The sequence below is a fragment of the Desmodus rotundus genome, chromosome 13, assembly GCF_022682495.2.
Source record: "Desmodus rotundus isolate HL8 chromosome 13, HLdesRot8A.1, whole genome shotgun sequence".
Taxonomy (NCBI): Eukaryota; Metazoa; Chordata; class Mammalia; order Chiroptera; family Phyllostomidae; genus Desmodus; species Desmodus rotundus.
Window position 1 is genome coordinate 76,329,353 of NC_071399.1, and position 13,412 is coordinate 76,342,764.

Below are 13,412 nucleotides of genomic sequence, written 5' to 3' on the forward strand. Positions count from 1 at the left end.
ATAAATCTCACCAATTGCACATCAGGCTTACCACTAACAGAGAAAAACCTAAACCAGCATGCTATGTTGAAAATACAAAAGGAAAATGCATCCGAACTTTAATACAAAAATATTACTTTGTTTCACCCTGATAAACTTTTATTTGTCAAAAAGAAAATGCTCTTCAATTTTGGAAATACATGTCAGAAATCAGTTTCTTTAGTTCTCAGAGGATTTTTAGCTCAATGATATGTCTTCAAAGGAATATGGAACTCTGGGGTAATGTGTGATGTGATAACCAAGGCATGTATTTATTTAGCAGGTTCCTTTTTATATTTATAAACAAAAGATTAAATATACGATATAAATCCTCACTTCCCAATTCTTCACATAGCCTCGTCTGAGTAGTCCTTATTCTTTATCCCCATGATCATTATTATGGACCTTATCAAAATGGACATCTGGCGAGATAAAGATGATAGCTTAGAAAATGAGTGCCCCAATCTGTATTGGTGCCAGATTTGGTGGGGGACAGGAGACAAAAGAAAAAGAGGAGTGAGGAAAGTACCCAGATACAAGCCCCCTTAAAAACACTGTTCTTGTTCGTATGAGCAACAGTATGAAAAGGAATAGATAACTTGAGTCAGTTCGTCCCTCAGAATCAAAACTCGAGTCTTCTGAAAGAACTTAGTGTCCTGCTTACGTTTGTCTTTTGCCTTGTCTTTTTTACTTTGCAACACCTTTATTAGCACCGAGGGGCAACTGAAACAAGCCAGAAGCTCCTTTTACACCACTAAGTCATTCCTAAATTATGTGCTATCTGAATCAGAAAGACATTTATGATTTTAAACGAGTGTTTGGCTTTTTTCTCCCAATAAAAGTCAATCTTTTATTATGTATTTCTTCTTTACCTCAAACACGATTTTAAAATATAAACTGATTTTTGTAATACATGAATATAATCTTTTAGTTTTTTATTGGCGTCTCTTCTTATATGTCAACTTGTCAAAAACTTTTGCATTTACTTTGAGCAAATTTCTACTTAAAAGAGTAAGTCTAACTTTTGCAAATGTTTATCACTTAGTCCTGTATATTAATCACTATGCAAGACATTTGTGAAGTGTGCAATACAGTAACTGTAGATTATATATAATAAAATATGAAATCATTCTAAGAAAAAACTCGTCTGCTAAAATTATTTTAAAGTAATCTAATTGCAAATGATACCAAAAACAAAACTATTGTTTTCAGGATAAATGTGAAAATTTCTCAATTTATGTGTTTTTAACCTGATGATACTTATAATTAACACTTAAAATAACAAATCAATATGAACTGAAAATAGAAATAGAAGAGATTTGTAAGCTATGGCAATGTTAATGCAATTCCAAATTATTTGTCAACCAAATTATTATAAAACACAAACAGCACTCACAGAACAAACCTGTGATATACTATACATTTAGAAAAACTATGGCATCTTTGGTAGCTAATTGGAAAATTCCAATTTTGCAGAATGCTAAGGAAGTTTCATAATACACATGAGCAAAGTTTGCTCTTTAAATGTCAATTTATAAATAAGCACAGTTTCAAGAACTCCAAACTAAGCAACCATTCCCCTAGGTCTTTTATTGGCTAAGGTGAAAATAGCTTTTCACATAGTAAGAGCAGTTACATTTTAAAGATTTTTGATGGCACCGTGTTCAATATTTATTAATATTTTATCAACAAATCACAAAAATAAAGAGGTTAAGAAAACACTGTGAATATACCTGTCATATTGAAACCAAGCCACTTGTTTTCAATCCTTCCATCTTAATAAATAAATTTGAAAATGTATACAAGTGTCTAAAATATCCTATTTTGTTTGGATTCCCAACAATTTCTTATTTTTCAACAGTGTTTTAATGAAACATTTAATAGAGCTTTTAAAATCAGTAATCAACAGAGTTCCCTACATGCATGATATTTCTCTTCTCAATGACTACAAAAGCAAACCTAAACACTCGAAAGAAGAAACAAATTCAAAGTCGTATCCCAAAATAAAAGACACAGTCAGACATAAAATTTAGCATGTCTAGCCATGCACCATTGTTGCTTTGTTGATATATGTACATTTTCAACATTGACATATTACAATGAAAAATTTCCAATTTTCTGCAAGGTGCTCTTAAAGCCAACATTTTACATTTTCAGGGTATTTTTGAATAGTGCTTCCTCAAGCCCCCCATTGCAGGTGCTGAGAAGGCCAGACCTACTGCCTTGGGAGTTGACCTCTGAGAGTGAGACAGCCCTTGATGGGAAACAAGCATCAGCAATGAAGGATAGGAGACTTGCTTGAACATAAGCAAGTACTCAAAGAAGGGAGAAAATCCATTTTGGTCTGTTTTTCAGAGGAAACTTGAAAAATGAAAATAAAATCAAACATTTACATGGAGATTGTTGCTAGCTTTAATTATTGTAGCCAGGGCTCTGAGCCAAATACTCTTCCTCAGTGCTTCACATTAACATGCAATCTACTTGTCACCAGGCCACACCAGGCCACTGCAAGTTACATACAGAATTTGAGACTAGGCATGTAAAGTCTGTTATAATGATCTGGCAGAGTAATTTTATATTTATTGGATATAATAACAAAAACCCAGGCTTATTGTTTGTCATTTTATAATTTAATTTTTCCATTATTTCTATTGTATTTTATAAAAGTATTAGCCTGTGACAGTTTAGAATTATTTAAAATAGCTCTTAATCATAACAATGTAAAAAGACAGAAGAATAAAATAAACAAAATTACAAATGAGAGAGGAGACCTTACAAATGACACCATAGAAAAGGATCATAGGAGGCCACTAAAAACATTTATACACCAACACATTGAAAAACCTAGAAGAAATGGATAAATTCTTAGAAATATTCAACCTACCATGACTGATTCATGAAGCAATAGAAAACCTAAACAGATGATAATTAAGAACATTGAAGAAATAATCAAAAACCTCCCCCAAAAAGAAAAGCCTAGTACCAGGTGATTTTATGATGAATTCAAACAAATATTTAAAAAAGAATTAATGCCAAGCCTTCCCAAACTCTTTGCAGGAAGTGAAGAGTAGAGAACACTTCTGAACTCATTTTAAGAAGCCAGCATTACCCTGATACCAAAGACAGGTAAGAACAGTACAGAAAAAGGAAATTACAGGGCAATATATCTGATAAATATAGACGCAAAAAATTTCAACAAAATACTAGCGAATTGAATTCAAGAGCACATTGAAAAGATGATATACCATGATCAGGTGGGATTTATCCCTGGAATCCAAGGATGGTTTAATATAAGCAAATCAATAAATGTGATATACCACATTAATAGACTAAACATTTAAAATTATTAGATCCTCTCAATAAATCACCATTTCACATACAAGTTGGGTATTGAAAACCATACCTCAACATAATAAAGGCTATATATGACAAACCCACAGATAACCTCATACTCAATAGTAAAAAAGCTAAAAGCTTTTGCTCTAAAATCACAAATAAGACATGGAATCCACTTTCACCACTTTTATTTAACATAGTATTAGAATTCCAAGCCAGAGCAACTAGGCAATAAAAAGAAAAAGAATATCCAAATATTAAAGGAAGAAATTAAGTTCTTCTTTGCATAAGCTTGTATATTTTTTTAAAAATCCTAAAAACTCAACCAAAAAGAAAAACTGTTAGAACTAATATATGAATTCAGTAAAGTTGCAGTATACAAAATCAACATACAAAAATCAGTTTCATTTTATACACTAATAATGATCTATTTGAAAAAGAAATAAAGAAAACAATCCCATTTACAATGGCATAAAAAGAATAAAATACTTAGAAATAGATTTAAACAAGGAGATGAAATAGCTGTACACTGAAAACTATTAGGATTTTGATAAAAGAAATTAAAGTGACACATTAAAAATGAAGAAATATCTTATGTTCATGGATCAGAAAAATTAATGTTGTTTAAATGTCCATAAAATTCAAAGATTCAATGCCATCCCTATCAAAATTTCAATGCTATTTTTGTCTTATTATTTATTTTTTAAATTATTTTATTGTTGTTCAATTACAGTTGCCTGTGTTTATCCCCCACCACTCCCCACCCCCAATGCTATTTTTTTTACAAAAATTGAAAGAAGCAACTCTAAAATCTGTATGGAACCAAAAAAGACCCCAAATATCCAAAGCAATCTTGATAAAGAAGAGCAATGCTGGAAGCATTACACTTCCTTATTTCAAAGTATATTACAAAGCTACACTAATCAAAACAGTATGGTACTGGCATAAAAACAGACACATTGACCAATGGAACAGAACAGAGAGCCCAGAAATATGCCTATGTATATATAAGGTCAACTACATTGCATAATTTCCCTTTCATCATTAATGTCTAATGCTACCTTAGACATAAATCCAGCTTTCAGGTGTGCATGTTTTGTAGATCCCATCAAGAAAAATAATTTGGCCAGATGGTTTAAATAGTTATTAATGGGGGGAAAACTTAGATAAGGGCAGCATTAAAACAGAGATATGGAGGTACCCAGTGACAGCAGGGAGTCTTGTCTACCCCAGTCACAGAAGGGAAAAGAGAAAGATTTAGCATGATTGGATCCCACTGAGAGTGGAGTCATGGAGGAAGACTGCCCAGTAGGTGCTGTAGCTGTAGAGAAACACAGCTGTTGCCCTCATAACAGTCGCCAATCTCCTCCCACCTTCTGATTCCCTGCCAGTGTTACCCATCAGTCAATCCTAAACATCAGGCAGAGTTTAGGGAGGCTGGTGGGGCAATCTGCAGATTTAAGCTTCCTAAAAAGCACCAGGCAAAGTAAAGATCAATGGAGGGCGGAGAGTCGGGGTGGAGGGTCCTAAGCCCAGTCCACCCCTGTTGCCACTCAGCATCTATTCTTGGCCTTTTCTAGATGAAGAAACCCTCATCCTCTAATAGGAATTCCCTGTAATCCCATCAGTTGTGATATCATAAAGGGGTAATGTTTAATTCAATTATACACCCACCTGGAACCTATCTTAATTCATTAACTTCCACCTGTTTCCTTCCTAAAGGCAGGGGTGGGTGGTAAAAGAGAAATTATCATTTAATGTAAAATATGTATGCCTGCTTTTGTTCGTGCCCCCTATCTAGTCACCAAGGTAAAGTTGACAATCATAACGTCTTCCATCCACTATCTGTTCTGTTATCACTTTGTCACCTGAATCTTAATTGTCCCAGAATTTGAGTCCTTAGTAGCCTTGTCTTCAATAGGTTGCCACAGTTTTCCTTTGAGAGAGATCACTGGAGAAAGTAACAATTAGAGGTGCTTTAGTGAAAGCCCAGAGTTTTCTGATTGGTTACTGCTGTTGTAGGTAAAATCTTTAAACATTTGTATTTTTGATTTTGTATTTAGCCAAAATATTACACTCTCATTACCAATTAATTCTCCTGGTTTTTTTTGTGTAAACAGCCTTTTTTTCAATCAATGGAGAATTTTTTAATCCTCACCTGAGGATATGTATATTGATTTGAGAGAGAGGGAGAGGGAGAAACATGGATGTGAGTGAGACACATCAATTGGTTGCCTCCCATACACCCCCCAAATGGGGATCGAACCTGCAGCCTAAGTATTTGCCCTAATGGGGGATGGAACCAGCAACCTTTTGGTGTACAGGACAATGTTCCAACCAACTGAGCCACCTGCCCAAGGTTCAATGGAGACTTTTTATCTCGACTTTTTATGTGTATCTACATTTACATGTATCTTGCTCTTTTCTTACATTTTATCAGATATCAAGTACAATTTGAACATTAAGAGTGAGACTGATATCCTTTCCCAGTTCCTGAATTTAAACATTGCTGATGTTCCCCAGGTGAAGATGGCACTTGCTCTAGCCTTTCCTGTCTTTGTTCTGAGACTTTTATTCCCTTGCTAAACTTATACTGAATTCTCTTAAAACTTTAAAATCTGTACATCTGCAGTTTGTCATATTTTCTCAATTATGATGTTGTCTTCTCTCTTTTTATTTCTTGATAAAATTCACTGTTTTTGAATAATTCACTGATTTTTTTAAATTTAGGTTTTATTTATTATGTACCATTTTTATTATGTTTGGCTTAATTTTATATGACAAACGTATGATTTTTATTTTTTCTCTCTTCACTATGCTTTGTTTTTCATTTTCCATCATCTTGAGATGAATACCTTGCTTTTATTTTCAAACTTTTATCTCCTAATCGATGCATTTGTATCTATAGCATTTCCTAAGTACAGTTTTGGCTGTATCCCTTAGATTTGATATGTAGTGTTTTTTTGTTTTTGCCATTGTCTTTCTCTAAATGGTTTATAACTACAGTTTGGCTTGCCTCTTTAGAAATTCTTCAGATTTTTTTTTAAACTACCTGTTCCTTATTTATTTCTAATATTATTTGCATTATGGGTAAATATTTTGACTAGAGAGGCCTTTGGGAGATTTTGCCTAGAAAATTCTAAGACCATTTTGAGACCCCTTTCTAGAAAGAACAACATAGTGTCTAGTGCAGTATGGTCTCAGCTGAAAATCAAGGAAATGCTGTCATTTGTGCTAAGTTATCAGATCTACAGAAATTGTTAAAACCTGAGACCCAATGTAACTGAAATTTTAGGAAGTTTTACCAGGTACTTGCTGTTTAGCTAAGCAGTGCTAGGCCTTTGCTCTCTGAATTTAAATGTAGTATTTTGGGGACTAACTTACCTCAGGAAAAAGGAATCTTTCCATTAATATGTATAAAAAGAAATTTATAGCTGTTATAATGAAATAGAAAGCAACTAGAAATAAATTTGTTTAATAAAGGAAATTGAATATGTTGTATATATCCCTAGATATTCCAGTTAAGCTATCTCACCACTTAATCTAGTTACCTTGTAGTAAGGCAATTGCACAATGAAGATTTAGGGTTGATAGAAATTTCGGGTTCAGCTGTGATCTTGGATGCTTATAACAAAATACTTCTTGTGGGAAAGCAAGCCCCTTGGCAATCTTTGCATTGTTGTGTTCAATTAAGTGACAATTTATTCTGTTTTTGTTTTTATGGGACTCATCATTTACTGTCATAACTGGTCCACCAGAGAGAACACTTTGGTGTTCTTTTTATTTTTCTCTTCAGAAGAGAGCTGCCCTCATAGTTTGGTTGTTTTAGTGATGAAAAAGCTTGTGACTTAGGGAAAGCCAGCTCCATCTAGCTTTCCATCCTGTATCATTCCTCCAACCATGTTCCCTAAAAATGAAATAAAGTATATAAGCTACCATCAAAACACAATTTTTTCTAAAATACATCCTTGCCAAATGGACAGATCAGTGACCTTCTGTTTAAATACTTTTAAAGTTACCAATGGTGATCCATTTATATCTATCATGTTTTTCTCCTTTTCGTCTTCATTGTAAGAATAAGTGGAATTGGTCATTCTAAGGAAAGACTCTAAGATCTGCATTATATTGTGTTAAAACATACACACACGCACACTTTACCTCCTTTATTAAATTTGAAATCTAGGTCTAACATTTCATGAAGGTTAAAAGGTAACCAGATTAAATGTTCAAATAATATTACATTTGAGGTTGTTTATTGTGTGCATAGGGGTCTTTATCAAAAATATGTTAAAACAGTTCTCCTGAGACTTCTGAAGGAGTGCTCTCCAATCTCTCTGGTGGAAATCAATCTAAAAATATTTAGCATTGTGTAAATCTTGTCGTAGCCACATGCATCTTTATTAGGTCATGCCAATATTAAAGAGATTTACCCAACAAAAATCAGTCTTTGTACCATTTATTTCCTATACTGTTATTATTAAATTATTCTTAAATTGAAAAATTAATAAACCTTATAGTTAATCTATGTTCTTGAATGAGGTTAGGAATTTCCATTGTCACTGCAATTTTATCACTAAAAAGATGTGCTAATATCTTTATGAACTCACTTAAAACCATTATTTCTCTTCAAAGAGGTCTGCATACATTACAAAATATGTTGCTTTAACACATTTGCATTGCATTTTTATCGGTGTTTTATTGCACTATCACCCAGCCTTACTTCTACTCACAAATAATGCAGGGCAGGCAGGCGGTTTGACACAGCTTGAGCTCAGCCACCATCGTTCAGCCAGCAGTAAAGATGGTTCAGCCAGCAGTAAAAATGGCTCAGCCACCATCTTTACTACGACCTCCCTTGAAACATCTATGGACAAAAGAATGTATTCACTACTGGAAAATATGACTTTATAAGTTGCTCAAAGTTTAAAAATCTCTGAACACTCATATTGGATTCCTCGGGTACTACAATGCTCTATTTAGTTCAAAACCTACATTTGTACAGCTGGCACTGCTCTTCATGAAGAGTAAAAAGGAGGATGTCACAAGCGAAATTCCACTTAAACTGCCTTCTGCTGAGGCTGAATGCTGCCCATCAACTCACTCAGTCCTCCGCACGATACGGCCCTTCGAGCCTGCTATAGGCATTAGAACTCTGCACTGTGCTCCACCCTTAGATTCTTAGAAGAAACAGTAACCTACCTTTTCGCACCTGCAGGCATAGTACAGACAATGCGAAGAGGGATGACAAGTTTTACATTTCCGCCACTGGTTCTCTTCAGGATTAAGAAATATGCCTTCTTTTTTAAAAATTGATGGCCACTAATATACCCTATAATAAATACCACAGCATAGTTTTGCTTACCAGGACCAACAAAAAGATGCACGAAGGAACGGGAGCCAGGACTCATATCTTTGTTGGAGGTGTGACAGGGTCCCAGGCGAAGGCGAGGCTAAGGGCAAGTGGTCTGGCGAGTGGTAGACACGGCACAGTGGACAGAGCACACACACATCCTGAGTCTAGTGTTAACCACTCATGTTGACTCCCATCATCACCACCACTGACTGTACGGCAATGAATGACGAGCTTCCTTTTGGTTTCTTCACAGGCATAATGGAAATAATAAAACATTCCTCAAAGGGCTGGTGTAAGGACTAATGAGACAATATGTGTAGAAGTAAGAAAAGGCACAGAGAAGACAAAATTTTTAGCTTTTTTCCCTCCTTTCTTTGGGATGGACACCAGTGTAAACAGAGGGCTATCAGACAATGTGAGGTACTGTGGAGCTAGGGAGGAATAAATTGGGGTGATCTACCATATTTAGTGGTGTATAATGAGCACCCACGTTTTAGTGCTGCCCATGTATAGTGCACATCCTTATTCTTCCCTCAAAACTTTGGGCAAAAAAGTGCGCATTATACATAGCAAAATGTGGTAAATTCTGTCAGTTTATGGGTCCAAAAACCAATTTTAAGCTTGTATAGGATGAGGACACACCCTGTCTTAGATGTAAAAAGTCAAAATACGTTTTGGTAAAGCATGTGAAGAAAGGACTTTACAGGTTATTCTGAGTAATGGCTCTAAGCATTTGTTATATATACGTCCAGTAGTCTCAAAATCAATGTGAGCCTCTTAACTGTGCTCTCACCAGGTCAAGGTTGTCTTTCGTCAGCAGGACAATCTCCGACCCAACGTCTGTGATTCTTCCTTTTTCTGTCTTTTCTCCCACCACCTCTTTAGTTCATAATCTTCTAAACACATCTGCAGATGATTCCTAGATACTCTTTGTTTATGGAAAACAAAAAAACTCCCCTTAAGCTTCAGGATGCTCAAGAAGAAATTAAAATGAATGAGTCAGATATGCTAACTGAAAACGTTTCAAAAAGAACTTTGAATCATTGTACAAACCAACTACCTTCAAAACCTCCGTGAAACACAGCAGATTATGAACCATCTCCTCTCTCTTCACACTTGTCTGTTTTTAAGATACTAATATGGAGCCTGAGACAGAGTAGAAACTACCTATCGCTACACAGAGACATGTATTATAGGGTGCTAATGCTAATTCTTCTTATAGCTGACTCTCTTCAAATTAGCAACGTCATCTTATGTTCATAATTAAATTACCATGTCTTCAGTTAATTTACCATGCTCTTTTATCAGTCAATATATTTATGAACTCTCATTAGTCTTCCCCACAATTTCCTCAGGTTACCATGATTGCTAAGTTTGGATAACTCTAAGAAGGCTATTTGTGAGTAAGGTTTAATTGATGTTGTAGAAGAACCGGAAGTGACCTGCTAATCCTAAAAGACATGAAACACAGGGACAATTATCTGAACTACAAATGATCGACGATACCAAGATTGTGGATTTTGGCAAATGTGGTTCGATTTACTCTGTTTTATTTATTTTTTAAAAATCGTTACGCATTACTCACCAGGTGCCAGGCACCACTCTGTGCTTTCCAAATACGTACCACCTATGCCAAAACTATGTTTTTAAAACGTGATGCTGAAATCACCTTTCACTTGAAAGTTGAGTGACAATAACTACAGCAAATGCTTTCTTCAACTGCTTTGTTGTGTCATGGACAAAACAGAAAGCAAATTAGCATTGATGGCCCTGGCTGTCACTTATATTGGAATCCCCTCTCCTGGTAGTCTTACATATTCATAGCTTTGTAACGATTGATGATTTTTACATTTCCCCAGAAATCAATCCAGATTATAAACCCTGACTATCAGAATACCTAGTTGTCATCAATCTGACTTTACCCACAGGAACAAAGTGTTGTTTTCATTACATTTCTATCTGCCACTGATCTTGTTTCATGGTGAGAGTCAAACTCCAAACATTCACAGGTTCCACGTGGGTCACACCTCAGGGCAGGGGTGTCACACGCATTTTCACCGGGGCCACATCAGTCTCATGGTTGCCTTCAAAGGGCCGCATATAATTTCAACTCCTTAACTGTTAAGGAGTAGTTACATTTACACAGTCCTAAAATTATTTTGGCCCTTGAAAATGAGTTTGACACCCCTGTCCTAGGGAGATTTCCTTGGAGAGCCATTTGCTTCTTTAAGTCCCTGCAGCTCCCATAAGCTTCACAGAGGCAATGCTATACAGAGGGACCTGAAGGGTGAGGGAGGTGACTCCCTAAGATAAATACAAAGGCCCGTTTCTGTGTCTTCTAATAACTCAGTACACTGCAGTGAGTAGGCCATCACTTTCCCATTCACTGTGCTGAGCTGCGAGCTCATCAGCTTTGCACCTGGCACAACCTACCTACTCTGACTGTGAAAGAGAACTGAAAGGTACCAGAGCAGAAGATGGCAATAGCATCGAGGACTCAAATGCATCTACTTTCTACATTCTTCTGCATTCTGCTTCAAAAAATGAGATTTACATATAAGAAAAAAAAAAAGACTGGGAAAACTCAAATGTGATTTCTATAACCAAAGAGGGATTGAAATTAATCACATCTAAACTCTTTGCTGAAAAAGCTTAGAAAATTTCAATGCCAGAAACAGAGGACAAAACAAAACTAAAAATAAAAAGAACTTAAAAGCAATACCATCCAAACTGATGTATAGAGTCCCAATTTAAAAAAAGAAAGGAATTAAGTGAAAGTAACTTGTTGCAGGCGAATGCTCTTGTCTTGTTTTTTTTTTTCCTCATTTAACTTTGTTTTAATGGGTCTCAAAATTCTGTGACAGATTTTGATCAAGTTGTTTTCACTAAAAAGTACTGATTTAAAAAATAGTAACTTTTAAAAACTGCTACACTGACAAAAAAAAATGGTCCACAAAACATTCTTCTTTCCTTTTGAAGGTTTTCTGATGCACTGTAATCATCAACCAGTCCTTTACTATTACTTAAGGGGCCAATTGAGACAAACAGTTCTGAGACCAAGCTTCCACCACTGGTTGAGACTGGCGTGGGTGGCAGGTGTTGGGGATAATATTCATTTAGCCTTCTGAGCTTCCTGGGCCAACTTGGTGACTTTGTCAGCACTAGCTGCTGTCTTGTCCACTGCTCTGATGACACCCACAGCAACTGTCTGTCTCATGTCACAAACAGCAAAGCGGCCCAGAGGAGGATGGTCAGAGAAGCTCTCAACACAAGCAGGCTTGCCAGGAACCATATCGATGATGGTAGCATCACCAGATTTCACAAACTTTGGGCCATCTTCCAGCTTTTTCCCAGAACAACAATCAATCTTCGCCTTCAGCTCAGCAAATCTGCGAGCAACGTGAGCTGGGTGACAATCCAGCACAGGTGCATGTCCCGCACTGAGTTGGCCTGGATGGTTGAGGATAATCACCTGAGCTGTGAAGCCAGCTGCTTCCATGATGAGTCACTTTTGCTGTCACCAGCCACATCGCCACGACAAACACCTTTGACAGACATATTCTTGACATTGAAGCCCACATTGTCCCCAGGAAGAACTTCACTCAAAGCTTCATGGTGCATTTCAACAGTATTTACTTCTGTTGTAATACCGACTGGAGCAAAGGTGACCACCATGCCAGGTTTGAGAATGCCAGTCTCTGCTCGGCCCACAGGGACAGTTCCAATGCCACCGATTTTGTCAACATCCTGGAGGCGCAGACACAGGAGCTTGTCAGTTGGATGAATTGGTGGCAGGATGCAATCCAGAACTGCAAGCAGCGCGGTTCCACTGGCACTGCCATCTTTACGGGTGACTTTCCATCCCTTGAACCAGGGCATGTTAGCACTTGGCTCCAGCATGCCATCGCCATTCCAACCAGAAACTGGCACAAATGCTACTGTGTCAGGGTTGTAGCCAATTTTCTTAATGTAGAAGCTGACTTATTTAACTATTTCCTCGTATCTCTTCTGGCTATAGGGCAGCTCAGTGGAATCCATTCTGTTAACACCAACGATCAGCTGTTTCACACCCAGTGTGCAAGCCAGAAGGCCATCCTCACGGGTCTGCGCATTCTTGGAGATCCCTGCTTCAGATCCACCAACACCAGCAGCAGCAATCAGGACAGCACAGTCAGCCTGAGATGTGTCTGTCATCGTGTTTTTGATAAAGTCTCTGCGTCCTGGGGCATCAATGATGGTCACATAACACTTGCTGGTTTCGAATTTCCACAGGGCGATATCAGTGGTGATACCATGCTCACGCTCAGCTTTCAGTTTATCCAAGACCCAGGCACACTTGAAGGAGTCCCTCCCCATCTCAGCAGCCTCCTCCTCAAATTTTTCAGTGGTTCTTTTGTTGATCCCACCACATTTGGAGATCAGCTGTCCAGTAGTGGTAGACTTGCCAGAATCTACATGTCCAATGACCACAATATTGATGTGAGTCTTTTCCTTTCCCATTTTGGCTTCATTTAGTGGTGATTTTTGCAACACCTGCATCCTGGCAGCAAATACATTGCAAAAAAACTCTTCCTTGTTTCTTAAGCTATCTTCCTATGAAGTAAGGATGTTAGCATCTCCCAGCTTCTCTCAGCTTCACCACTGCAGTCTGGCATAAGAGGAGTGACATGTATGTTTGGTAAATGTGGAGGAGTTTCGGCACCCG

The 13,412-nt window shown here is 36.9% G+C and overlaps 1 pseudogene; it reads right to left on the reverse strand.

Annotated features, from left to right (window-relative positions):
• Positions 1–11,819: 11,819 nt before the first annotated feature.
• On the reverse strand, positions 11,820–13,207 carry LOC112310199 (elongation factor 1-alpha 1 pseudogene; annotated as a pseudogene).
• Positions 13,208–13,412: the final 205 nt, after the last annotated feature.